General features: G+C 44.5%; 1 protein-coding gene across 6 annotated transcripts in view; it reads right to left on the reverse strand.

The window, feature by feature from the left end:
- The window catches only part of LOC137351682 (leucine-rich repeat and immunoglobulin-like domain-containing nogo receptor-interacting protein 2), a 192,576-nt gene that overhangs the window by 54,681 nt on the left and 112,193 nt on the right, over positions 1 to 25,702 (reverse strand). Inside the window, exon 1 of one of the 6 annotated variants that reach the window (XM_068016386.1) lies at positions 22,477 to 22,588. The exons of the other annotated variants lie outside the window; for them this stretch is intronic. The gene's annotated coding sequence lies outside the window, so the exon portion shown is untranslated. Of the gene's footprint in view, positions 1 to 22,476; positions 22,589 to 25,702 lie in introns of those variants that run through there. 6 annotated transcript variants of the gene reach the window in all.

The following is a 25,702-nucleotide window of genomic DNA, read 5'->3' on the forward strand; positions in this document are numbered from 1 at the left end:
TTTTCCATGATTATGCTGAAACTAACTGTATTATGGTTACTATCTCCAAAATGGTCACCCATTGTTACTTCATCCACTTGCCTAGATTCATTACTGAAGACTAAATCTAGAATTGCGCCCTTTCTCGTTGGACTTGTTACGTGCAGGCTAAAAAGGTTCTCTTGAACGCAGCTCAAGAATTTTGTCCCCTCTATGCCTTTCACACTGTTTGTATCCCAGTTGATATTGGGGGTAGTTGAAATCCTCAACTATTATTGCCCTAAAGTTTATGCACTCAGAAATCTGCCTACATATTTGTTCTTCAATCTCCCTCTCATTATTTGGGGGTCCATAGTACACTCCCAGTAACGTATCACAGAATCACAGAATAATACAGTGCAGAAGAGGCCCTTCAGCCCATCGAGTCTGCACTGATATATTAAAACACCTGACCTGTCCACCTAATCCCATTTGCCAGCACTTGGCCCATAGCCTTGAATGTTATGACGTGCCAAGTGCTCATCCAGGTACTTTTTAAAGGATGTGAGGCAATCTGCCTCTACCACCCTCCCAGGCAGGGCACTCCAGACCGTCACCACCCTCTGAGTAAAAAAGTTCTTCCTCAAATCCCCCTTAAACCTCCCGCCCCTCACCTTAAACTTGTGATCCCTCGTAACTGACCCTTCAACTAAGAGGAACAGCTGCTCCCTATCCACCCTGTCCATGCCCCTCATAATCTTGTACACCTTGATCAGGTCACCCCTCAGTCTTCTCTGCTCCAGTGAAAACAACCCAACCCTATCCAACCTCTCTTCATAGCTGAAATGTTCCATCCCAGGCAACATCCTGGTGAATCGCCTCTGCACCCCCTCCAATGCAATCACATCCTTCCTATAATGTGGCGACCAGAGTTGCACACAGTACTCCAGCTGTGACCTGACCAAAGTTCTGTACAACTCCAACATGACCTCCCTGCTTTTGTAATCTATGCCTCGATTGATAAAGGCAAGTATCCCATATGCCTTTTTCACCACCCTATTAACCTGCCCTTCTGCCTTCAGAGATCTATGGACAAACACGCCAAGGTCCCTTTGTTCCTCGGAAGTTCCCAGTGTCAGGCCATTCATTGAATACTTCCGTGTCACATTACTCCTTCCAAAGTGTATCACCTCACACTTTTCAGCGTTAAATTCCATCCGCCACTTTTCTTCCCATTTGACCATCCCGTCTATATCTTCCTGTAACCTAAGATACTCCACTTCACTGTTAACACACGGCCAATCTTTGTGTCATCCGCGAACTTACTGATCCTAACCCCACATAGTCATCTATGTCGTTTATATAAATGACAAACAATAGGGGACCCAGCACAGATCCCTGTGGTACGCCACTGGACACTGGCTTCCAGTCACTAAAACAGCCATCTGTCATCACTCTCTGTCTCCTACAGCTAAGCCAATTTTGAATCCACCTTATCAAGTTACCTTGTATCCCATGTGCATTTGCTTTCTTGATAAGTCTCCCATGTGGGACCTTGTCAAAGGCTTTGCTGAAATCCATGTAAACTACATCAACTGCACTACCCTCATCTACACACCTGGCCACATGTTCAAAAAATTCAATCAAATTTGTTAGGCATGACCTCCCTCTGACAAAGCCATACTGACTATTCCTAATCAAATTTTGCCTCTCCAAGTAGTGATAGATTCTCTCCTTCAGAATTTTCTCCAATAGTTTCCCTCCCACTGACGTGAGACTCACTGGTCTGTAGTTCCCTGGCTTATCTCTACAACCTTTCTTAAATAGTGGGACCACATTAGCTGTTCTCCAGTCCTCTGGCATCTCCCCCGTGGCTGTAGCTGCCCCCTTTTTATTTCTGAGCTCCACACATATGGCCTTGTTTGATGATTCATTTAGCATATCATCCCTCCTCAAAGCTGTAGCAAAGATGCTACACCCCCTCTTTTTTTTATCTCCCTCTCTATCATGCCTGAAAACTCTATATCGAGGGATATCGAGCTGCCATTTTTTAAGCCAATTTCCCGTTATAGCAACACTACCTATGGTTCTAACAGAGGAAAATAAAATGTGTAATTTTTCTGAAAAATGTATCCAGCCATAACCATTGGTAGAGATACTAAATTCATTTTTGGATCTGCACAATAACTTGTCCTTTCCCCTCTCCGCAATGTTGTCTTATGTTTCCCCTCCTCTCTAGAATTGGTTTTGCAGAAGCAGGTAGTTACAAATCTACATTTCATGCCAAAAAATCTTAGAAAGTCCAGAGGATTTAGTAGCTGGTCTCTTTAGTTGCTTGAACCAATTTAATGTGGGTATTAAAACATTTGATGTAAAAGATTGCTTCATAGTTGAAGGGTTGTAAAGATGTCATAAACTGTGGAGGAGAAACTTGAATATTTTATATCATTTAAAAGTAAGATTATGTAATACACTTTCAGACATCTTTGATTTCTTTGAATAACATAGCTATTAGAGAGAGTGGCATGATGCAGTAAATTGGACCACTGATCCTTTCTTATTTGGGGCCTGGTTTTGAATCGAGCCTGGACTGATAAGCTGAAAAGATTCTTACTTCTTGCACTACAAGAATCAAATAAATTTCAATGTGTAGTTATCCAATGCCTATGTGACTGATTGCACAAACGAAACATAGCCATTTGGCATGACAATACAGCCTCACTCAGAGCCCAGAGATTAGTTGGTGAAGAAAAAGGAAATAGTACCCATGCTCAACAAGGAACACTCTTCTGAGGTTGGGTTGAGGTATATTGGTAGGGTATGGAGAGATGGGTTTAGTCTGCATCTAACTCAGGCTATAGCAAATCTTGAAATGTTTGATTCTGATACAACATGCTTAATGTAGAGGTCTGAGCATAAATTGAATGCTCCTTCATTTTCAGAGCTCAAAGGGAATGTGGTTGAAGATAAGGCCTCACACACAACCAGAACACACAACAGTGGCCCTAGTCTACTCTTCTGTAGAGTACTGCTCTGCCTCATGGTCCTGCAGATACCAGACAAAGATTGTGGACGTGCAGCTAAACACTGCTATGAGGACAGTGTCAAGGATGCTTAAGTCCTCTCTAACTGAGTGGCTCCTAGTTTTGTCCAACATTGCCCTGTCTGCCATTCACCACAGCGCCAATGTGTTCTGTGAGATGGAGAAAGCCATGAGCGTTAGTTAGCTTCCCATTCGCAAAGACTTGAAAAACCTAGCCAGAAAGCACATACAATCATGTCGGTCATTCTAGGTAACAGGAGCTGGGACCAACCTACTATCCAGAGAGACAAAATCGTGGGCTGCATGCAGCATAATAAACCAAAATCTCATCACTTGCCCATTAACAGAGGTGCCTGGCTTCAACCTCCCTTGAAAATAGTGGACAGTGCTGACCGAATCTGTACAGGGTATGGACAATGTGGCCACTTACTCTATAAGTGGAAGAGGAGGGACGACTAGAAATACAATTATGGCCAACAGTCCTAGACCATGAAACACATCATATCAACCTGCCCACTAAGATTTGTTATGGGAGGCACTCCTTTCTCCACTTGACATTTCAGGAGGCCACCAAATGGATAACCAAACTAGACATCCCATTATATGCTTTTCCGGTCGTACAAAAGAAGACTTTGATGCTGACTGTCAGAAATTGTGCTCCCATTCAGCACAACTACACACTGGGACTTTGGGATTGTTGAAGTTACAAGTTAATAAATATCGTCTTCTATTATGTTTCATTGGAGGTTGTAACTGCTATCGCCCTTTCTGAATTAATCATTCACTATTTTGTCAGTGAGTTTCAAATGTAATTTTAAATTCATAAAAAGTTGTTTTAGTTAGAAAATAAAATACTTGAGTACTTTTCATTCCACTTCTCCGACCCACAGGAGGGATTCCCTATTTACTGCCAGGCCAGACTCTAATGCTGTTGCTGTAGAACTAAACTCTATTGCACTTGGCAATTTCTGATCTAGGTAAGAAGTATTGGAAAATGAAAATTCCCATGGGCACTGCACAGCAGAAATCTTTCTCTCAGAGTGAGGCAACAGTCTCAGAGATGAACTGCAGACAATACTGGAAGCAAGAAGAACATCAGGAGCAGAATCTCCAAGCATGAACACCCACTGCAATGCTTAATTTGCTACCTGAAAGGGTTACAAAGTGCACATAGTTGTATATATGCCACTGCACATATCAAACACCTTCTCTACACTGAAACAAAATGATTCTCCCCATCCAAACCCCACTTTCCCAGTCTGCCTGATTAATCATCTTTCACTGTCAGTCTCAGTGCAGTTCCTACCTAATGCTGTTACTTCTCTATAGAACCACACCTTGTGCTGTGGGTGGAAATTCATAATCTAACATGTTCTTCGGATGTGGGAAACACTGACAAACCTACAGTTATTGCGCATTCCTACATTGAGAGTCAAGCACATTGTATCAGACTTTGTTGCTTGTAGACCAGACGAGGCTGGTCCTCTACCCTGATGGACATCAGTGGACCAGTTGGTTTTTACAACAATCCAGCAGCTTTGATGATAATTTTCTGTCGCCAATTCACAAATTACCAGATTTAGTAAAGTCAATTTCACAATTTGCCATAATGGAATTTAAACTCACAAACTCTAGGTTACCAGTTCAGTAGCATAACCACTAAGCTAATGCAACACAGAGTCAGTACCAAACCCAGTTGGGATCCTCATTGTGATAATCATCAAGGAGTTGGGTGGCCATGATTTCCTGGCCAGATTCCAGGGGCAGCAAATCAGCTGCTGGATTATAAGATTTCCAATTTTTCACCTTTAGCGACATAAAGTATGTAGATCTGTTTAGAGTGCTTTTACAAAAACATACTTATGGTTGGATTATAGCATGGCATTTTAATTTTTGTTACCAAAATACAACAGCAGAGGTAGCTTGTCTAAGGTACATTACTGGGATAGAGTAGGGGAAGTTATATCTGGGCCAGGATTTTATCCAGGCAACAGGAGTCTCAACTTCCAGCAAAAGCACTGATGAGAACCCCACGTTGCCCCTTCTGTGGGAGGCCTGTCGAATCAAGGGCTAATTAGGCACTTAACTGGACAGCGGCAGGCCTCCCACAGGATCAAGGACCCCGGGGACAGAAGTCCCATCCTCTGAGAGCTACTGGCCAACTGCTGGCTCATGGGGGAGGGGGGTGTATGGGGATCGGCAGCAAGGGCAGGGATGGCTCTCAGCAAGCCCACCCCCTTCTGGATTCTGGGTCCCTCATTCAGGCACTGTGCCTTTTAAGCAAGCCACACAGTTTTTCTTGCTCTGCTCCCCATGCGGCAATAGGCCCGCCCGCAGTGGCGGGATGAGGCCCTCAATTGGGCTTTAATTGCCCAATTAAGGGCCTCAATTGGCAGCGGGGTGGGAAGGCTGTTCAGAGGCTTTCCTACCCCAGGCTTAATTTCAGCAGAGGTGGGAAGGTGGCGGGTCCCCCTCGCCACCATCCCACTCGACTACATGCTCTCCCTGTCTCCAAACCCGTTGCGGGGAGAACATAAAATTCCCCACCTGGTCTCTGAGTGCTTTATCCCGAACATATTTCATGTTGGTAACATGTACTGTATCCAAAGTAGAAACACATTCAGTGATAGTTATTAGCTTGTATGGATGAAATCAATAAAGTAAAAATCAAATTTCACTGGACTTCATGAGTTTCATGCTACATGACAATATTGACTTTATTCATATTAGTTTGTGGTTTGGAAAAGTTATTGATCTTTAAAGAATGATGAGCTGTTCTAATAGTTTTTCAACATGCTTCCTGAATTTTTCAATTGATGCCAGACAGTGGTTTACTGATTAACTGTTTAACTGCCAAGGCATGCAAGCTACAGACCCGCTGGAACTTGCCTGATTTTCATTCCATTGTTACTCAACTCCTTGATAATTCCTAAGCAATCCCACAGGAGTGCAGTGATCCCTGCAACTATTTCAGCCGATACAGCTGAAATCACCATATAGTTTCAGCATTGTGAAAGTTTTCTGAGATCAGGTTTTGTTGGACCACCAGTGTACCTGTGTACAGTATCACTTAAACATTGAGAGATGCTAAAGTCCACTTGGGAAGAAAGTCCACCCCAGTATCTCTCAGGATCCTTCCAACAATTTTCGAGTAAATTTGGAATTGTATTTCATCAATAATTAGTATTGAACTGGAGTTTCTGCATGATTTCCACCCAGATATCAGTTTCATCCAGGCACAATCAAATGAAATAGCACAAACGATCATAGAACTTTAAGCGTAATTGAGTTGCGCCATATCCACTTTATGCTGGAGTACCCGTGATCTTTTACACAGGTTCAAAAGTCCCTTTACCTGAGCAGTCCCCACTGCAGAAAGGTAAGTTTCCATGTTTGTGCTCATTCAGAGGTCTTCATCATACTACACTGAGAAACACGGGCATGCAGTCACCCGTGGTCACAAGTATCAACCCTTAATCACCTGACCAGCAGTGACCAACAGTCAATTAAAGCCAAATAAAAAAATAAGGCCAAACATATTAAATCAGTCAATTGATCTGCCCTGCTTTGCTCCTGATCAATTAGTTAAAAAAGTTGAAGAATGGTAATTTAACTCCTTTTTGTGATGCTGGAGGATGCTCTGTTCCAGTCACTAAATGATTACGATTGATTCCACTGTTCAATTGCGCTGATTCATAGGAGATTTTACTTACAGGCTTACACTAATAGGTTTGTGTAGGAACTTGAGTGCAACGTCATCTCGGCAAAGCTGGCACACTGTCCAGAGCATTCTGGATACATTTTGCCAATAGTGCCCCACAAGAAACACCCATCCCTACAATTCCCAGAATTTTCAATGCTGTCTGAAATTCTCTAAGACTACAAGATTTTTATTAGTCAAGATGGTACCAGAACAACAGCAAGTAAAGTAAATCTCTTGGCATTTCTTCGCGGACAAAGATTTTCGCAAGGTTATAAACATCTGTTGCAGGCCTGCTGGTGGCTAGTCAGGCCTATCCATGACCGGCAGATTCTGTCACAAGTGGGTACAAGTGAAGGTGTAATCGTTGTTGGGGGCAATTGGATCTATCATTCTTCTCCTTTTCTCTATCATGCTGGTTCTTCGCTCAGTCTCAAAGGTGTCTGTAGCCCTCCTGATGTAGCATCTCCAGGCATCACAATCTATAGCCTATGCTTCCCACTGGCAATGGTCGATGTGGCACACAGAGAGGGACTTCTTCAGGGAGTCCTTGACACGTTTGCATGGGGCCCCTCTGTTCCTTTTACCCATAGTCAGCTCTCCATACAACACGATCCTGGGCAGGCGACTGTCGTCCATCTGGGCAACGTGACCCGCCAAACGCAGTTGATTTTGCAGAAGGATGGACTTGGTGCTGATGGTGTTGGCTGTTTCCAGGACTTCAATGTTTGAGATGCGGTCCTGCCAGCGGATCTTGAGGATGTTGCGGAGGCAGTGCTGATGGAAGCGCTCTAGAAGGTGTACATGACGGCGGTATAGGACCCATGACATAGCACCATACAGAAGGGTGGTGAGGACTATGGCTTTGTACACTTTGAGCTTGGTCTGTGCTCTGAGGCTGTGGTTGCTCCATACACATATGTAGAGTCTGCCAAATGTACTGTTTTCTTTTGAGAGCCTATTGTCCACTTCCTTGTCTATGGTGGCATCAAACGAGATGACACTCCCCAAATAAGTAAATTTCTTGACGGCATTCAGCTCAGTTCCCTCGATGACAATGCTTGGTGGTCTATATTCTTCTTGGGGTGCAGGCTGATGCAGGACTTCAGTTTTTTCAAAACTGATTTTTAGTCCAAAGAGTTGTGCTGCCTTGGAAAAATATGTTTTTATACATTGCAGGTCTGACTAACTGTGGGCCAGGACAGAACAATCATTAGCGAAAAGAAGTTCAAGGATGAGTTTTTCTTGTGTCTTCGTGAGCCTGAGGTTGAAAAAGCCTCCCTCATTCCGGAAGCGTACATAATCTCCCTCCTTAAGGTCTTGCATTGCCTGCTGCAGCATCATGCTGAAAAAGATGGTGAATAGGGTCGGGACCAGCACACATCCCTGCTTCACCCCATTGGAGTTACAGAAGGAACTTGAGAGGTCACTGTTTTGCTTGACTTGTCTCTACTGATTTCCATGAAACTTCCATGAACCATGGCCAGGAACCTGGGTGGGCATCCAAGTTTTTCAAGGATTTGCCAAAGTCCACCTCTGCTCATCATGTTGAATGCCTTGGTGAAGTCTACAAAAGTGACGTACAGGCCTTTGTTTTTCTCACAATGCTTTTCTTGTAATTGTCTGAGTGCAAATACCATGTCTGTGGTGCCTCTGTTTGTTCTGAAACCACACTGTCTCTCTGGGAGGTTTTCGTCTGCAATGGTAGGCACAAGCCTGTTCAGAAGTATTCTAACCAGGATCTTCCCAGCAATAGAAAGGAGGTGGTCCCACGGTAGTTGCAGCAGTCTGGTTTTTCTCCTTTGTTTTTGTACAAGGTGATGATAATGACATCACGAAGATCCCATGGAATCCTGCCCTGTTCCCAGCAGGCTGTGATAAACTCATGGAGCTTGGTGTATAGGGCAGGGCCACCATGCTTCAAGACTTTGGGTGGAATTCCATCGGCTCCGGGGACTTTGTTGTTCTTCATGGCGGTCACAGTTTCCTCCAGAGTTGGGCTCTCATCCAGTTCTTCATTGACAGGCTTGTTGAATGTGATTGCTGGCAGTATCATGCACTGTGCACTTGGCGCTGAAGAGAGTTCCAAAGTGTTCCGACCAGCGATCCAGGACTGACTCCTTGTCGGTGTATAGGGTTTTGCCATCGGTGCTCCTCAGGGGGTTTTGGGTTTGATATGCTGGTCCATAGACAGATTTTAGTGCTTCATAGAAACTTCTTATGTTGCCAGTAACAGCGTACAGTTACGTTTTTTCCGCAAGTGCAATCCATCAGTCATTTTGGATGTTCCTCAATTTACATTGAAGGGTGCTGCATGCTTGACGATAGGCTGTCTTTTTCTCTTGGCTGGCCAGGTGAGCCTGATAAGCTGACTTTTTTATTTTTAGCTTGAATTTCCTTGTTATTTTCTTCAAACCAGTCCCTATTTTTCTTGGTGATGGGTGTGATGACTTCATTGGAAGTATCCAGTACTGCAGCTTTGATGTGTTCCCAGAGTTCTTCTGGAGTTGAATCAGCAGTGAGATCAGAATGTTCCAGTCTAATCTGTAAGGCTGCTTGATATCCCTGCAAGATGAGGTTTGCAGGTTGCTGACTCGAAATTTCTTTGATGGGCTGTCTCTAGGCCTGTTCTTGGACTTGGGCTTGAAGTGAAAGTTCAGCTTTGAACGAATGAGCTGGTGGTCTGTATGACAGTCAGCACTGGGCATGACTCTAGTTTGCAGGATGTCCTTTAGGTTACACTGGTGCACCAAGATGTAATCTGTCAGGTGCCAGTGTTTAGAGCGGGGATGCATCCATGTGGTCTTGAAGCAATCTTTTTGTTGAAAGAAGGTGTTGGTTATGAACTGCTGCTTTTCTGCACAGAGTTCCAAGAGTAAACATCCATTTTCATTACAGTTTCCAACTCCATGGCTTCCGAGCACTCCTTTCCATGCCAGGCTATCACGGCCCACTCTGACGTTGAAATCGCCAAGGACGACAATTTTGTCCTCAGGAGCGGCAATCTGGATGAGTTCACGGAGATCTGTGTAGAACTTATCTTTGTCAGCTGGGTTAGCCTTCAGGTTTGGAGCATAAACACTGATGAGGACTCCATGCTGCTGGTCTTGGAGGGGTAGGCGCACGGACATGATGCTATTGGAGTGGCCGATTGGCAGGCTTGAAAGTTTAGTGGCGACAGTCTTTTTCACCATGAAGCCGACACCGAAGAGGCGTTGTTCACCTTGAGGTCTACCTGACCAATAGAGGGTGTAGCCAGCGTTGTGTTCTGTTAGGCTGCCTTGCTCTGAGAAGCAGACCTCACTCAGGGCCACTATATCAATGTCTACTCTGGCTAGTTCATGGGCCACCAGGGCTGAGCATCGTTGGGGGGGTGGCTGTTGTCACCAGAGTCAAACATTGTTCTCACATTCCAGCCGGCAAGTTTCAGCATTTTTCTTCTTTTCCCACCTTTTGAAGCAAGGTTAGGAGTTCGCATTTCCTTCTCTGTTGTAGTTTGAGCACATTAAGAGATGCCCGTTGACTGCGGCAAGCCAACTGCGTGGTAGGGAGATGAGCATTTGTTTAGGCCACTTTTTCTAGGCCCCTCTCCAATTCAGGAGCAAGCAGTGCTGTCCTTCAAAAAGGCTGCTTGGTTGCTCAGGGTGCTACCGGGTGATGACATCGTCTCTAGGTCGACATCAAAATAAACAATATCCTGAGCCGCCTGCATGTTGGATTGGAACTGCGACTGCCAGTGCCATCTTGCACCTGCCATTTTCGTCCCTTTCTTGTCACTACAGGACTTATTTGTTGAGTTATAGTTGGGGTGGATGAATTTCCTTCCTGCCTGCGCAGTGGTGCTTTAAGGTGAAGTACAGTTTTGGCTGACTGAACCCACCCTTTAAGCCTGGAGCTCATCTGTCATGGTCCAGTGAACTGGGACGATGGCAACGAGGTCTCCAAGTTGTAGGTTTGGATTCAGAGTTTCCCTCTCCTAGGTGGGCTGCCGACTAAGGCTTGAAGGGACCCTCTTTCCCTTGCTATTGTATCCATAGTTGGTATACCAACAATCGTAGCCCACGTAATATGGTGTGGTATGCCTTTGGTCCAGAACTTGAAGGTCACTTGAGCCTCTCGGAATCCATTCCCCCTTTATCAAGAAAGACATCCGCCCAGGTGGTGTCATGGTCATCATTTCTCCCCTCAATACATTTTGCCCGTCAGCTGAGACGGTGTACCGGGGTGTGGCATTTGGAGCCAGCAGTGAGAGCTGGGTGTAGATGAGGAACAGTGATTCCAGTTCATCCTACAAATTGGATGCAGCAGACTGAAAAGACCTTGTTCTGAAGAAGGGTCACTGACCTGAAACGTTAACTCTGCTTCCCTCTCCACAGCCGCTGCCAGACCTGCTGAGTATTTCCAGCATTTCTTGTTTTTAATTCAGATTTCCAGCATCCGCAGTATTTTGCTTTTATTATAAGGGTACTACCTCTATCTGAACACCCCATACACCCCAAGTAAAGTAAATAAATGCCTATAAAAGGGTCAATAATCTTAATATTTCAGTGCCACTGAACTAGTTTAATGTACGCAACCTGAAAACTTGAAATATTAGAAAAGTGTGTTGTTACAACCAAGTGAGAAAGGTATCTAGGGGTCCTTTTCAGCCTTCACCTGGTCTTATTATAACAGGATTTAATTTTTAGACACACGGTTTTTAGCTCCCCCTTGGTGAATCCTTGTTCCCGCTTTCCAATTATAAGGCAGAAAAATGAGCACACCAGGCTTTCTTAGGTTTAAAGAAGAAAAGTGAAATTTACTAAAACTCTAATTTGGTTAATGCCTACGGATATGCGCCTCACATTGGCATGCATACACGCTACGCACATGCAAATAGAGACAGAAAAGAGCAGAAGAAAAAATAGAGAGGTTTGAGACAATATCAGAAGGGTTTCTTGTTACTGTGCTTCGAGCTCACTGTCGCCCTTTTGTAGGTAATTATTACTTTTCATTGGGGCCCAGTAATCTTCTTAAACCTTGTTCACTGTTGGAGACTTTTATCTTTTGGGGTTCATGTGTCTTCAATGGGTCTTCAGTTCCATGAGAAAGAGATGGGAGCAGACAGGAGAAAGATGCTCTCAGTGCAGGAACAAATAGCTTTCTGAGTTTTAAAACTCTGTGGCAAGGTCAAATTAAAAAAAATTCCAACAACCAGTTAGTCATGTGACTAAACTGGTCTGACCACATCTGTTTGTATATTTGGCCATTTTAGCAGTTACCTGGAATGATAGCTTCTGCACCTTCAACACCTGGTAATCAAAAGTCCATTGTGGATTAAATTGGAGCAGGAAGTGACCTCTTTATCCTTTCCAAGCACTGTCTGTTACTATGCAAATGGCTTTCCAGTCAGGGGCTTGTCAACCTCTTGTAACAGGCCTTCTTTTCTTCCCAGCAACAATTTTAAAATTTAATGCCCATGTGTCAAAATATCTGTGCCTCATTCTTGGCAGGTGGGGGCCTGCATGACAGTTTTGACTTGTTTTCTAATTGATGGTATGGAACCATATTGATTCCACTGTTCCATTTTTACTCATCTCTTATGCAGCCATTCCAATGTTAACATGAAGTACACTGTATTCTTGTGATGCTGATTAAATAGTATCAGGTAAAAAAAAACCATGAAACAAAGCAGGATGATCGATTGGATGTGAAACTTAATAGCCAGACGTACACTGGAATCAGTAGAATGGAGCTGAGACCTAGAAACACTAATGCAGTTTGCAGTAGATGAATGCTTATTATGGCATTCATTTGTCTGCAATTTTAATGTAAGAATTAAGCTATAGTGGAGGATTGTCGTATATGAAGACATTGAAAGTTTGCTTGCTAATATTAACAACGTAATTTCTAGACTTAAATATTGATCATACATACAATAGAACTACAGTATTAAGACACACACCAGGGCATTTTTATTTGGAATGTTCATTTACAGCTACCATTTGCTCAGGTATTGATTCATTTCCTGTACAAGTTACAAGAATTGATGGTTTATGAGAACTGTTTAGTCAAGAATTATTAGGGTAAACTTTCTGGTCCTAGTGTGACAAGCAGTGAGTGTAATGCCTACCAGCTTCTCTCTGGACCAAGCTCCTGGGATCTGTACTAATTACTATTGGACATGGCCCAGGTCTGACACAACCTTACAGCTCTTTCACTGCTTATTATGTATGCCCATACTCCAGCAAGGCACACATTCAGCTGGAATTTATAATGGAAACACTCACCTCTTCAAAGGCTGCACGCATAAAATCATTGTAATACAACCTGACATTTGATTCAAAATGTTTAAAATAATGAAGGGACTGGACCATATTTGTACAGATAGATCATTTTGATTAGATAGGTTAGGCAGAACTATGGTTGTTCTTATAGGTTTTGCACATGATGTGGGGCCAAAGGGTCAATATTAGTAGATTTAGCATTAGAATGCATTAATAATCTTAGAAGAAACATTGTAGTTCTGAGGGACCCTTTGGCCAGTTGGGATACTTGACCATTATTCTGGGATTGTACAACTCAGTACTTAATTGCCTCAAACAGCCTGTGTAAACATGCTGTCCTTGCTTCACTAAGAAAAGAGATAAGGGGAAATTAGAGACTAGCCAAGCAACAATAAATCATGGGAACTAGCAGTGTCAAGGATGGGGGCTGAGATAACAGGAAACATTTGTTGGGGGCCATACAATCCAGCTCATTGATCAAGTCGAAAACCTGGTATGTGATCAATGAGTAATGACTATTGTATCCTATAAATGTGTGCTGTAAACTCTGTATCATTGAGAAGTTCTTTGAGTTACCAGAAGCTTCTCCCTTGCATATGCTTGAAATAAAGTCTTTATTTGCTTTAATCCCGTGGACTGAAGAGTAGTTAGATTTTTCTACAACACATAGGTTAGATGTCAGATTAGATGTTCTTTGTTTTAACAAACCTAAATCTAGGAACAAATTGCTGCCCAGAGCACTGAGTGTGGAATCGCCGTATACCTTGAAAAGGGAGCTCAACCAGTTCCTGGCTGGGGTGGAAATCAAAACCTACAAAAGTGTGGGGTGGTGGGAGACCAAAGTATCCTTTAATTATTTTTTTGTAGTGCACGGGCGTTTTGGTTAAGTGTGCGGGCTCTTTAAACTTTTTGCATGGCCTTACACATTCAGAACCTTAAAGGGGCCAACTTGTGCATGGCTGCGCAGCTGTGTAGCTTAGAAAGAACATTGGGCGAGATACTAAGTAACATAAAGGACAGTCAATGTGGTCTTCTGGACAAGTTTTTATTTCCTTAGGAGTGTGAAGGGGAATTTCCCAGATATTTTTCTCCCTAAATTGGCAATAGGTTTTAAAAACTCTTTTTTATTGCATCTCCCATGGAAGCTTATGGTTGGGGTAGCTAGGCATCATAACTGTGTGGGCCAGGTTCGATGGAGCAGCCGGCCTTTTCCTGTCCATCAATTCTACGTGCTTCTTATACAAGTCAGCCACATGATGCTCTAATGCACAGACTGGGCTGCAGAATGACCACGTGTCTGCTATCAATGACTTTTAGAATATGCAGGAATGCAATGATATTAAGCAGTGGCAGTGGAAAGCCATGCCCTTAAAGCGTATAAATTCAGGCTCTAGGGCTAAAGAAGACTGAAACTCTCAATAGTAAAACTTTTCTCAGGTACATGGAAAATTACACTTTCCTGATCCAGAAGTAGTCGCCCTGGGGCAGTATCATAAAACTGGGTAATGGTTAACAACAAGTTGCTACTACACAGCTATCAAACTATGTATGTAGACAGGCCCTGTGAGGTCTGAATCCATGGACTCAACAATTGCTGGCCCTCTGGGTAGCAGGTTGCATCTCTTCCAATTTCACCTACATATGCTCGTCCTAATTCATTCTCTGTGCTTCACTCCTTTAAACTCACGACCTTGTTTCCCTTTGGCGCAGATATCTGCAGTTGTGCTTGTCACTGTGGAAAGTGAGTGCTGCAGGCTGCTGTGAGACACTCGTTTGAGGAACTCACCGGGTTCAGCCACCTCCTCCTCTTGGATTGGGAGAAGCACATATTTTAGAATGCCGATAGTAAGGCCACCTTTGAAATAAACATTCATTATTTTGCTGCAGTTCTGCAGCGTGTTTCTGTGTGAGAAGTGAGTGAGTGGTTGAATATGGAAATAATGAAAATAAAGGAAGAAACTAGCTGTGAGTTTGGATAGATAGATCTCTAACCTCCCCCCTCCCTTCCTGAAACCTTCTATGCCCAAATCTCCAGAATCCTCTCCTCATAAGGAGTCATGGGTCACACCTTAGCTAACCCCCTGCCTGCATGTGCTGATTATGTGTGACTTGTTGCTGCACACAGATAGAAAAGGAATATATTTTGGGATAACAAGTGTGAAATATGAATGTTACCCAAGTGCCCAGACTAGCAGTTACCTTATGTGAGTGTACAAACATGCAGCACATAGGTGCCTTCATTGGGGAGCATGCTTGGGGCTTGGTTATTGCCACATTTCATAGGTATGCCAATGCATAGAGAAAATGCTTTCTATTGATCCATTATTTTGACCAAGCTTTCTTCCTCACTTACTTCCAGATTCAGCGGATGGCTGAAACAGCATTGAAAGTCTGTGCCACTTTCCTCCAGGCTATTCTGATAAGTACTCTTGACTAGAGGGTGCCCTTCACTCTAAAAGAAAATCCACCCTTCTCTGTAACACCTTCTGCAGAAGCAACTCCAAAGTGTCATCTTATAATGATGATGTTTTATCTCTGTGTGATAAATCTGCTTTTTTGCAGATTTGGAGCCAATTCCACATGATGGATGTTCCCAGTACTTGAGAGAGGATGTTGAAAGATATTCCACCCTGAGCCCTGCACATTTTCAGTGTGTCATGCAAAGTGTAGTGGGGTTGTGGATTATTTTATTTAAATGAATCAACTATTTTATAACTCAAGATCAGCAATCTGCACGACAGGTCCAAGCAGTAGTGGTGCCATAAACTCTGCACTGTGATTACATTTATTATAAGACTTTGATGGCGTTCTTTGAAAAGAATTTTATAATATTCTACTTAATTCACCTCAGCAACTTGTCTTTCGATATAGAAAATTGATAAAATATGGAAAAGCAATACTTCAAATCCAAAAATACCTAAATCATGCTTGGTTTTGATCAAAACATCAGCATCTATCTTTATTTTTCTCCTCTGACTTTGCATTTTTATACTATTGTAAGAAATGTATACATGCACATCCACACACAACCGGGGGCACGATTTTCCTTCCGGGGGTGGGAAACGGGCATTAGGATTACTTCCGGACTCTGATTCCACCTCTGATGGGGGGCGGGGGGGAAGTAGTCACAGTCCCTGATTTTCATGCGGACGGACTGTTTATTGGCTGCAAGGCAGGTTGGGCAGCTAATTAGGGCCGCGGGGGCAGGAACAGAGGTGGGACTGAAAGAAAATGGGCTCAATTTAAATCCACCATGGCAGCCATTACTGCCATTTTAGAGATTAACATGCTAGATTAATGGAGCAGGAAAGACAGAGGGCTGGAACCTGGGCAGGGTTACCCCTCGCTTTGTGGATGCTGATCTAGAGGTCTTCCTGGTGGCAGTGAAGGACAGCAGGGTGACCCTCTTTCTGGAGGGTGGCAGGAGAAGACCACCCTCCCAGACCAAGCACACCTGGATAGACATGACAGCAACAGTTAGCAGATGGAGTGTGGGCCAGAGGAACTGGGTCCAGTGCTGGAAGAGATTCAATGACCTTATCTGCTCTGGCAAGGTGAGTGCAACATCAGACCCTCAGGGCAGGCCTCTGGTATTCAAACTTCAGCAGATACACCAACTGAGGAGCCTGAGGGTGCATGATGCTCCTGAACATGGGAGGAATGTGAGCCCAGAGCACTTCCTTACTCCTCAGCAAGAATTAGAATTAGAATTAGAATTAGAACATTACAGCGCAGTACAGGCCCTTCGGCCCTCGATGTTGCGCCGACCTGTGAAACCATCTGACCTACACTATTCCATTTTCATCCATATGTCTATCCAATGACCATTTAAATGCCCTTAAAGTTGGCGAGTCTACTACTGTTGCAGGCAGGGCGTTCCACGCCCCTACTACTCTCTGAGTAAAGAAACTACCTCTAACATCTGTCCTACACTATTCCCTTTTCATCCATATGTCTATCCAATGACCATTTAAATGCCCTTAAAGTTGGCGAGTCTACTACTGTTGCAGGCAGGGTGTTCCACGCCCCTACTACTCTCTGAGTAAAGAAACTACCTCTAACATCTGTCCTATATCTATCACCCCTCAACTTAAAGCTATGTCCCCTCGCGTTTGCCATCACCATCCGAGGAAAAAGACTCTCACTATCCACCCTATCTAACCCTCTGATTATCTTATATGTCTCTATTAAGTCACCTCTCCTCCTCCTTCTCTCCAACGAAAACAACCTCAAGTCCCTCAGCCTTTCCTCGTAAGACCTTCCCTCCATACCAGGCAACATCCTAGTAAATCTCCTCTGCACCCTTTCCAAAACTTCCACATCCTTCCTATAATGCGGTGACCAGAACTGCACGCAATACTCCAGGTGCGGTCTCACCAGAGTTTTGTACAGCTGCAGCATGACCTCGTGGCTCCGAAACTCAATCCCCCTACTAATAAAAGCTAACACACCATATGCCTTCTTAACAGCCCTATTAACCTGGGTAGCAACTTTCAGGGATTTATGTACCTGGACACCAAGATCTCTCTGTTTATCTACACTACCAAGAATCTTCCCATTAGCCCAGTACTCTGCATTCCTGTTACTCCTTCCAAAGTGAATCACCTCACACTTTTCCGCATTAAACTCCATTTGCCATCTCTCAGCCCAGCTCTGCAGCCTATCTATGTCCCTCTGTACCCTACAACATCCTTCGGCACTATCCACAACTCTACCGACCTTCGTGTCATCCGCAAATTTACTAACCCACCGTTCTACACCCTCTTCCAGGTCATTTATAAAAATGACAAACAGCAGTGGCCCCAAAACAGATCCTTGTGGTACACCACTAGTAACTAAACTCCAGGATGAACATTTGCCATCAACCACCACCCTCTGTCTTCTTTCAGCTAGCCAATTTCTGATCCAAAGCTCTAAATCACCTTCAACCCCATACTTCCGTATTTTCTGTAATAGCCTACCATGGGGAACCTTATCAAACGCCTTACTGAAATCCATATACACCACATCCACGGCTTTACCCTCATCCACCTGTTTGGTCACCTTCTCGAAAAACTCAATAAGGTTTGTGAGACTCAGAGCCATAGTGCTGTTGAGGACCTGCCAGCAGTAAGACATGCAGCTTCTTATGAAAATGAGCCACTGACATTGGTCATTGAGGCCAGGAGTGCTTTACCTCTCTCTCCCTCTTTTGTCCTTGCAGGAGAAATGGGCTCACAATGCCTGTGAAAGGGCTCAGGCACGAAGAAGTATTCGCTTCTTACCCATTGTCACCAGCATGGAAGAGGGAGCCATGGAGATCGCCCAGGGTCGTGGAACACGAGCAAGTTGGGGAAAGTGAAATGGGCATCCATGGTGGAGATGGTTAATAGAAACTGGAATGTGTGGATTAAGGGGATGCATTGCAATCCAGCCTGTCAGACAGCATGCTGAAGATTCAGCTGTATTGGGAAGCCTCAGATCTTGTGGGAGATGCACAGAATGCATGCCTTGGCCAGTGTGGCACTGATGGCACAAAGATGTTTGGAGGGATACTAACTGGTGTCCCCTCCAGCCATCTGGAGCACAAGCCAAGGGCTGAGGCAGTCACCAAGGAGGATGAGGGTGCCAAGCCTCAGGGGGTGGCAGCATCATCATTGGCCTCCTTGGCCTCTCTGACCGAGGGAGCATCTGTGCAGTAGGGCCCAGTGATGGAGGCTACCCTGCAATAATGCAGGTGCAGCAGCCTCTGGAGATGACACACTGGCACCTCCACAATGAGGATAACCGCCACGTGCATCTAAGTCACAGGCAGAGACAAATGAGCAGGCTGTCTCCACCTTCTCTGAGGCCACAAGGGGAGTACCTCATAGAAGTGGCCAAGAGTGGATGCCACCGCGTTGGGCAGAGCACTGAGTGGGCCACTGGAGTCACCTGCAACTGTGCACTTCTTGTCTTTTTGAGCACCATGTAGATATTGACACATGAAGTCAGACATGTGAGCCTCCTTTTATTAATGGAGATACAGGAGAAGAGGAATGAAGTGGTGAAGGGGAGCAAGGGTCAATGAACGGTGACAGTGGAACCTCTGGGCAGATGTGCATCCTTCATTGGTGGTAAGGGTTGATTTGTTCCAGACTGCATCTTCAATGGGAGTGTTCTCACAGGCAGTTCAAGGTGACTTCCAGGCCATGTCGTTTCTCTGGTGTCAGAGGGGTTCAGCTGAAATGAGCTTGAATCAGATGATACCTAACATTGATGGCATCCTGGCAGGACCCTCGAGCACTGTGCTGGGCCTGACCAAACCCTGTGCAGACAAGGCACCTCTGTGTTCTGCATCTTCCTCCTCCTTCTTTTCTTCCTCCGCCTCCAGCGCCCATCCAAGGCTTCACCTTCTTCAATGTCCACACTTCTCTGGCGGAGCAAGTTATGGAGAGCACAGCAGGCCACCACAATTTATGAGACTCTTGCAGGCGTGTACAGCAGGGTGCCACCCAACCGGTCCAGGCACTGGAACTGCATTTTCAGAAGCTCGATGGCCTGTTCAATGGTTGTCTTAGTGAACAGATGGCTTCAGTTGTAGAGCCTCTGTGTCTCTGCCTTGGTTTATCAGAGAGGGGCGAATAGCCATCTCTTCAAGGGATATCTCTTGTCCTCTAGAATCCATCCATGGATTTTGGGGGGGGGGGAGTGAATAGCTGCGGCAGTCTGGACTGGCAGAGGACGAAGGAGTCATGGCAGCTGTCAGAAAGTGAGCACACACTTGCAGGAAGCGTTTGTTGTGGTCACAGACCAGTTGACCATTGAGGAAATGGAAGCCCTTCCTGTTGCTGAATCTTACTGGGTGCTCAGGCAGTGCCTTGATGGCCACATGGGTGTAATCGATGACACCCTGCACCTGGGGGAATCTAGCGATGGAGGCAAAACCCACTGCCCTCTATGTCTGCGAGGCCCCATGCATCTGTAATTGTATGTACTGTCCAGCTCTCACAAAGAGGGCATCAGTGACCTATGAGATTCAACGGTGTGCAGCAATTGTGAGACACCACCAAGGTCTGCAGCTGATTGTTGGAAAGAGCCAGAGGCAAAGAAGTTCAAGGCTCCAATGACTTTGATAGCTACTGGCAGGGCACGGCGAGCAGGGCTGCTAGGTGTGAGGTCTTTCACGATTAGGGAAAACATCTTTGTGACCATCTGCCTGGAGAGTTGCAGTCCCCTGCGGCACTGGTTCCCGGTCATTTCAAGGTGGTTCCATCATAGGTGATACAGCTTATGCTGAGGGTATGGCCGAGTCACCCTCTGAGCCAGTCTCCCTTCTATCCGCCCACCTAATTTGTTGGGGCGGCTGTGACTGGCTCACCACTACGTATCCGCCTCCGTGCATGAGGTCTGCCCCTGACCCAGCGTGCAGCCAGTGCACCCCCATCAAAATCTCAACATGGCCCTCAATGAGCTCTTTAACGACCTTACTTACACTTATTAATGAATCGGGCGAGTTCTCAGAACTGCCCTCCCACCGCCCTGGTGAAACTCGCCAGTGCTGAGAATGGCGACAGGAAACTAGCATGCTGGCCGACGCAGGTATTTTCATCACCTCCTCCGCCTCCGTTCCCACCCTCAATGGGACCTAAATATCCAGCCCCAATTGTCTCATTAAATATAAACACAGGTTCTCAAAATAAGTCAAAATCAAAACATATATCTCATATAGTAAACAGGTACAGTAATGCAGGGGTTAGTAAGCAGACTAGTATTCCAAAGGCTGGAAGAATAATCCAGAGAGCATATCCCTCTGGCTATCTGACCATTCATCCATTTAGCTCTGAGACCTTGCTATATGCAAATTAGCCACTGTGTTTGCCTCCATAACAATAGAGACTACACTCCAAAAATAATTCATTGGATGAAACCACATTAGGACATCCAGAGAATCTGCTAAGATATTTACATAAATGTTCTTATTTAATATAAAGTTACTTTGCAAACATTTAGTTAGCAATACAGATGGTTTAATTAAATACTCTTGAGCCAGTAAAACTATGTAAATATTTAATTAACCAATTAAACTCTGTGAGAAAGTTGCCTGTTATATCACAGTACTTCCAGAGAACAATGTCACACTGCAACTCCATATGACTTTCAATTACAGATTCAGTGGAGATATCTCAACAGAGGAATGACTTGCTCCACAATGTACAGAGGTTTTTTTAAATCCTACTTCAGCAGGGTCCAAAGGAACAGACATGACCACCAATATATCTTCGAAAACGATTGTGTTAAAAAAGCAGCAAGAGAGACTGCTGAGCACAAAGAGAAAATGTAGAGAAAGCTTTTTGATAAGCGGAAGTCTACTTTGCAAAGTTGTAAACTGAACTTCACGGTGCTTTTTTGAAGTGACTGAGGCAATAAGTGAGCAAAACACTCTGCTGCAGTTCTTCTCTGCCTCCTGCTATTGTAATCATCACCAGTCTTCATTTAATGACAATAATCGAAAGAACATTTGCCACCGTAGTGGTGAAAGAGGACGACTAACAAGGTAAAATCAGTGAAGACAGAATGGGTTTGAGGAAGATCCTGAATTTGAACACTCATCCATGGTGAATTAGCTGATACTGCCAGCGCAGTAGAGATTGACAATTGGCCTCAGTGTCTCTAGGCACAAACTGGCCAAGTTCCTAATCCTGACTACCAAGGAGCTTCTTGGGTGAGATAATGGAGGGTGCTCATAGCCCATAAAGAGTCAATGTCTTAAGAAAAGGAAGGGGCAGGAGGAGAGAAAGTTGGGAGAATAAAATTAGATTAGATCAGTTGAATAAATTTCTGTTGAAAAAATAAATTAAAAACCTTCCAATTTATTTTTATTTTACTCAGGTTCATTTAAAATAAAAAACCTTCTTAAAGTGTAATGAGTGTTTTAAAGAACAACTTTGTAATAAAAGATACAGAATTTGTACGGTAGCATCAATAATGTCTTATTAAGGTATTTCCAAGAGTTTCTGTGCATACATCAGATTATACATAAAATGCAGCTACTGTAAAATTTCTAATTCAATTTGGTATTTGTAGACTGTAGAGTCAGTGATACTGATATGCTGAAGTAGGCAATGCTTCCATGACAAAAGGATAAAGGGGACTGTAGCACAGATATAAGATAATTATGGAAATAAATAGATTTTTAAAAATTATTACATTAAATTATAAATTCAAAAACTTAAACATCCTTGCAGTAACCTGCTTATCATCTTTGACTATCACTGAGCTCAGTCTATTAATGCACATGAAGGATTTGAAACTATTAAATAACACCAGAATATGACAGTACATTGGTTCTGAGGATAAGAATTGCTTTTCAAGCTTAATGATGCATATTTTATGACAGACAAGGGACAGGGGAGTTGTGCGAATGAACTGCCAAACATACTGTTGGGGTTTCAGAACGACCGCAACATGAAAGTATAGGAACAAGGTAATCACCTGCAAAAAAGTTACTTAATTAAAATTAACTTAAGAGAAATTGTTTGAAATAACACCTGAAATGTGATGGTCTCTCAGACTTCCGAGTTGATAGCAGGATGAGATCAAACTTCCACCCATTTCTTTGGTCAGCTGATGAACTTGTCCCCAATCTCACAGATGGAGTGATTTAGATATTTCAAGCACATGTCCAGTGGCTGCAGCAGATTCTGTTTGTGGAGATGACCATGCTACTGAGGAGGCAGAGCACAGGGAAGCATCCTGCAACTCAGATAGGGAACGCAAGGTTTCTAATATGTCAAATACTAAAAGAGAAAAAAACTCTTCATTCCCCAGAGTGATCGGAGGGGCAGCATTCTTTTAAAATAATTGATCCCTCGAGCATCAATTAGCTTTAGTTCTTTACTTCTTTGAGGTACTCAGAAGCCCAGAATAAAATTCAAGACTGCTCTCAGCAGGTGTGGAATCAATTGTGTTTATGATGACTGGTGAAGCTGGAGGACATATCCTGCAATCTAAAAAATTAATCGAAATATATTATGGGGAAAATACATTACATTTGTGCTTACTCATATGTAACATACTAAACTGACAACCATTTCACCAAAAGCAACTACTTCCTGGGCTCTTCCGTCTCTCCTCACAGCTCAGATGCCTTGAAGTACAGTGACCAGGGCTGTACACAACACTTCAGGCATAGTATTATCAGTGCCTCAAACAGACTTATTATGACCTCCTGGGATTTGTGTTTCTGTGCTCTACCCTTCTGGCTGTATATCCCAGGGTCCCATTAACTTTCCTTACCGCAGTGCCCACTGTGCTGTTGGTTTCAGTCAACTATCAAGCAATACCCCAAGATTCATCTGTTGTGTTTTGCCTAGTAGTCTAGGGCTATCCAATCCATGTTCACATAGATGATTTCTCTTCCCAAGTCTCATTACTTTGCATTTGCCCATAATAAATGCCAGTCATCAATTTCTTCTTGAAGATCACTGGACTAGTAATCCAGGGCCCAGGCTAATGCTCTGGGGACATAGGTTCGAATCCCACCATGGCAAATGGTGAAATTTGAATTCAATTAATAAATCTGAATTTAAAAGCTCGTCTAATGGTGACCATGAAACCATTGTCGATTGTTGATAAACCATCTGGTTCAGTCGCGTCCCTTAGGGAAGGAAATCTGCCATCCTTACCTGGTCTGGCCTACATGTGACTCCAGACCCACAGCAATGTGGTTGACTCTTAAATGCCCTCTGAAATGGCCTAGCAAGCCACTCAGTTGTATCTAACTGCTACAAAGTGTCAGAAAATGAATGAAACCGGACGGACCACCCGGCATCGACCTAGGCACCGGAAACAACAATGGCAAACGCAGCCCTGTCGACCCTGCAAAGTCCTCCTTACTAACATCTGGGGGCTTGTGCCAAAATTGAGAGAGCTGTCCCACAGACTTGTCAAGCAACAGCCTGATATAGTCATACTCACGGAATCATGCCTTACAGACAATATCCCTGACACCGCCATCACCATCCCTGTGTATGTCCTGTCCCACCAGCAGGACACACCCACTAGAGGTGGCAACACAGTGGTATAGAGTCAGGAGGGAGTTGCCCTGGGAGTTCTCAACATTGACTCCAGACCCCATGAGGTCTCATGGCATCAGGTCAAACATGGGCAAGAGAACCTACTGCTCATTACCACCTACCGTGCCCCCCCACCCTGCCCCTTGGCTGATGAATTAGTGCTTCTCCATGTTGAGCACCAAGTGGAAGAAGCACTAAGGGTGGCAAGGACACAGAATATACTCTGGGTGGGGGACTTCAATGTTCCTCACCGAGGGTGGCTGGGTAGCACCACTACTGATCGAGCTGGCTGAGTCCTAAAGGACATAGCTGCTAGACTGATGGCAGGTGGTGAAGGAACCAACAAGAGGGAAAAAGCTACTTGGCTTCGTCCTCACTAATTTACCAGTCGCAGATGCATCTGTCCATGGCAGTATTGGTAGGAGTGACCACCGCACAGTCCTTGTGGAGGCGATGTCCCGTCTTCACAGTGAGGATACCCACCATTGTGTTGTGTGGCACTACCACCGTGCTAAATAGGACAGATTTCGAACAGATCTAGCAACTCAAAACTGGGCATCCATGAGGTGCTGTGAGCCATCATCAGCAGCAGAATGGTATTCAACCACAATCTGTAACCTCATGGCCCGCCATATCCCCCACTCTACCATTACCATCAAGCCGGGGAACCAATCCTGGTTCAAAGAAGAATGCAGGAGGGCAAGCCAGGAGCAGCATCAGGCTGGTGAAGCTACAACACAGGACGACTTGCATGCCAAACAGCGGAAGCAGCATGCGGTAGGTAGGGCTAAGCGATCCCATAACCAACAGATCATATCTAATCTTGGCAGTCCTGCCACATCCAGTCATGAATGGTGGTGGACAATTCAACAACTAACAGGAGGAGGAAGCTCCATAAATATTCCCATCGTCAATGATGGGGGAGCTCAGCTCATGGGTGCAAAAGACAAAGCTGAAGCATTTGCACCATCTGCAGCCAGAAGTGCCGAGTGGATGATCCATCTCGACCTACTCCTGAGGTCCCCAGCATCACAGATGCCCGTCATCAGCCAATCCAATTCACTCCACATGATATCAAGAAACGGCCGAAGGCACTGGATTCTGCAAAGGCTATGGGTCCTGACAATATTCCAGCAATAGTACCGAAGACTTGCACTCCAGAACTAGCCTTGGCCCTAGCCAAGCTGTTCCAGTATAGCTACAACACTGGCATCTACCCAGCAATGTGGAAAATTGCCCAAGTATGTCTTGTACACAAAAAGCAGGACAAACCCTGTCAATTATCGCCCCATTAGTCTACCCTCGATCATCAGCAAAGTGATAGAAGGGGTCGTCGACAGCGTTATCAAGCAGCATTTGCTCAGCAATATCCTGCTCACTGATGCTCAGTTTGGGTTCTACCAGGGCCATTCAGATCCTGACCTAATTAAAGCTTTGGTCCAGACATGGAGAAAAGAGCTGAAATTAAGAGGTGAAGTGACATCAAGGCAGCATTTGACCGAGTATGGCATCAGACCTGAACAACATCCTGGCTTGGGCTGATAAGTGGCAAGTAACATTCGTGCCACACAAGTGCCAGGCAATGACCATCTCAAACAGGAGAGGATCTAACCATTGCCCATTAATGTTCAATGGCATTACCATCACTGAATCCCCCACTATCAACATCCTTGGGGTTACCATTGACCAGAAACTGAAC

The sequence above is a fragment of the Heterodontus francisci genome, chromosome 36 (genome assembly GCF_036365525.1).
Source record: "Heterodontus francisci isolate sHetFra1 chromosome 36, sHetFra1.hap1, whole genome shotgun sequence".
In the NCBI taxonomy this organism is placed as follows: Eukaryota; Metazoa; Chordata; class Chondrichthyes; order Heterodontiformes; family Heterodontidae; genus Heterodontus; species Heterodontus francisci.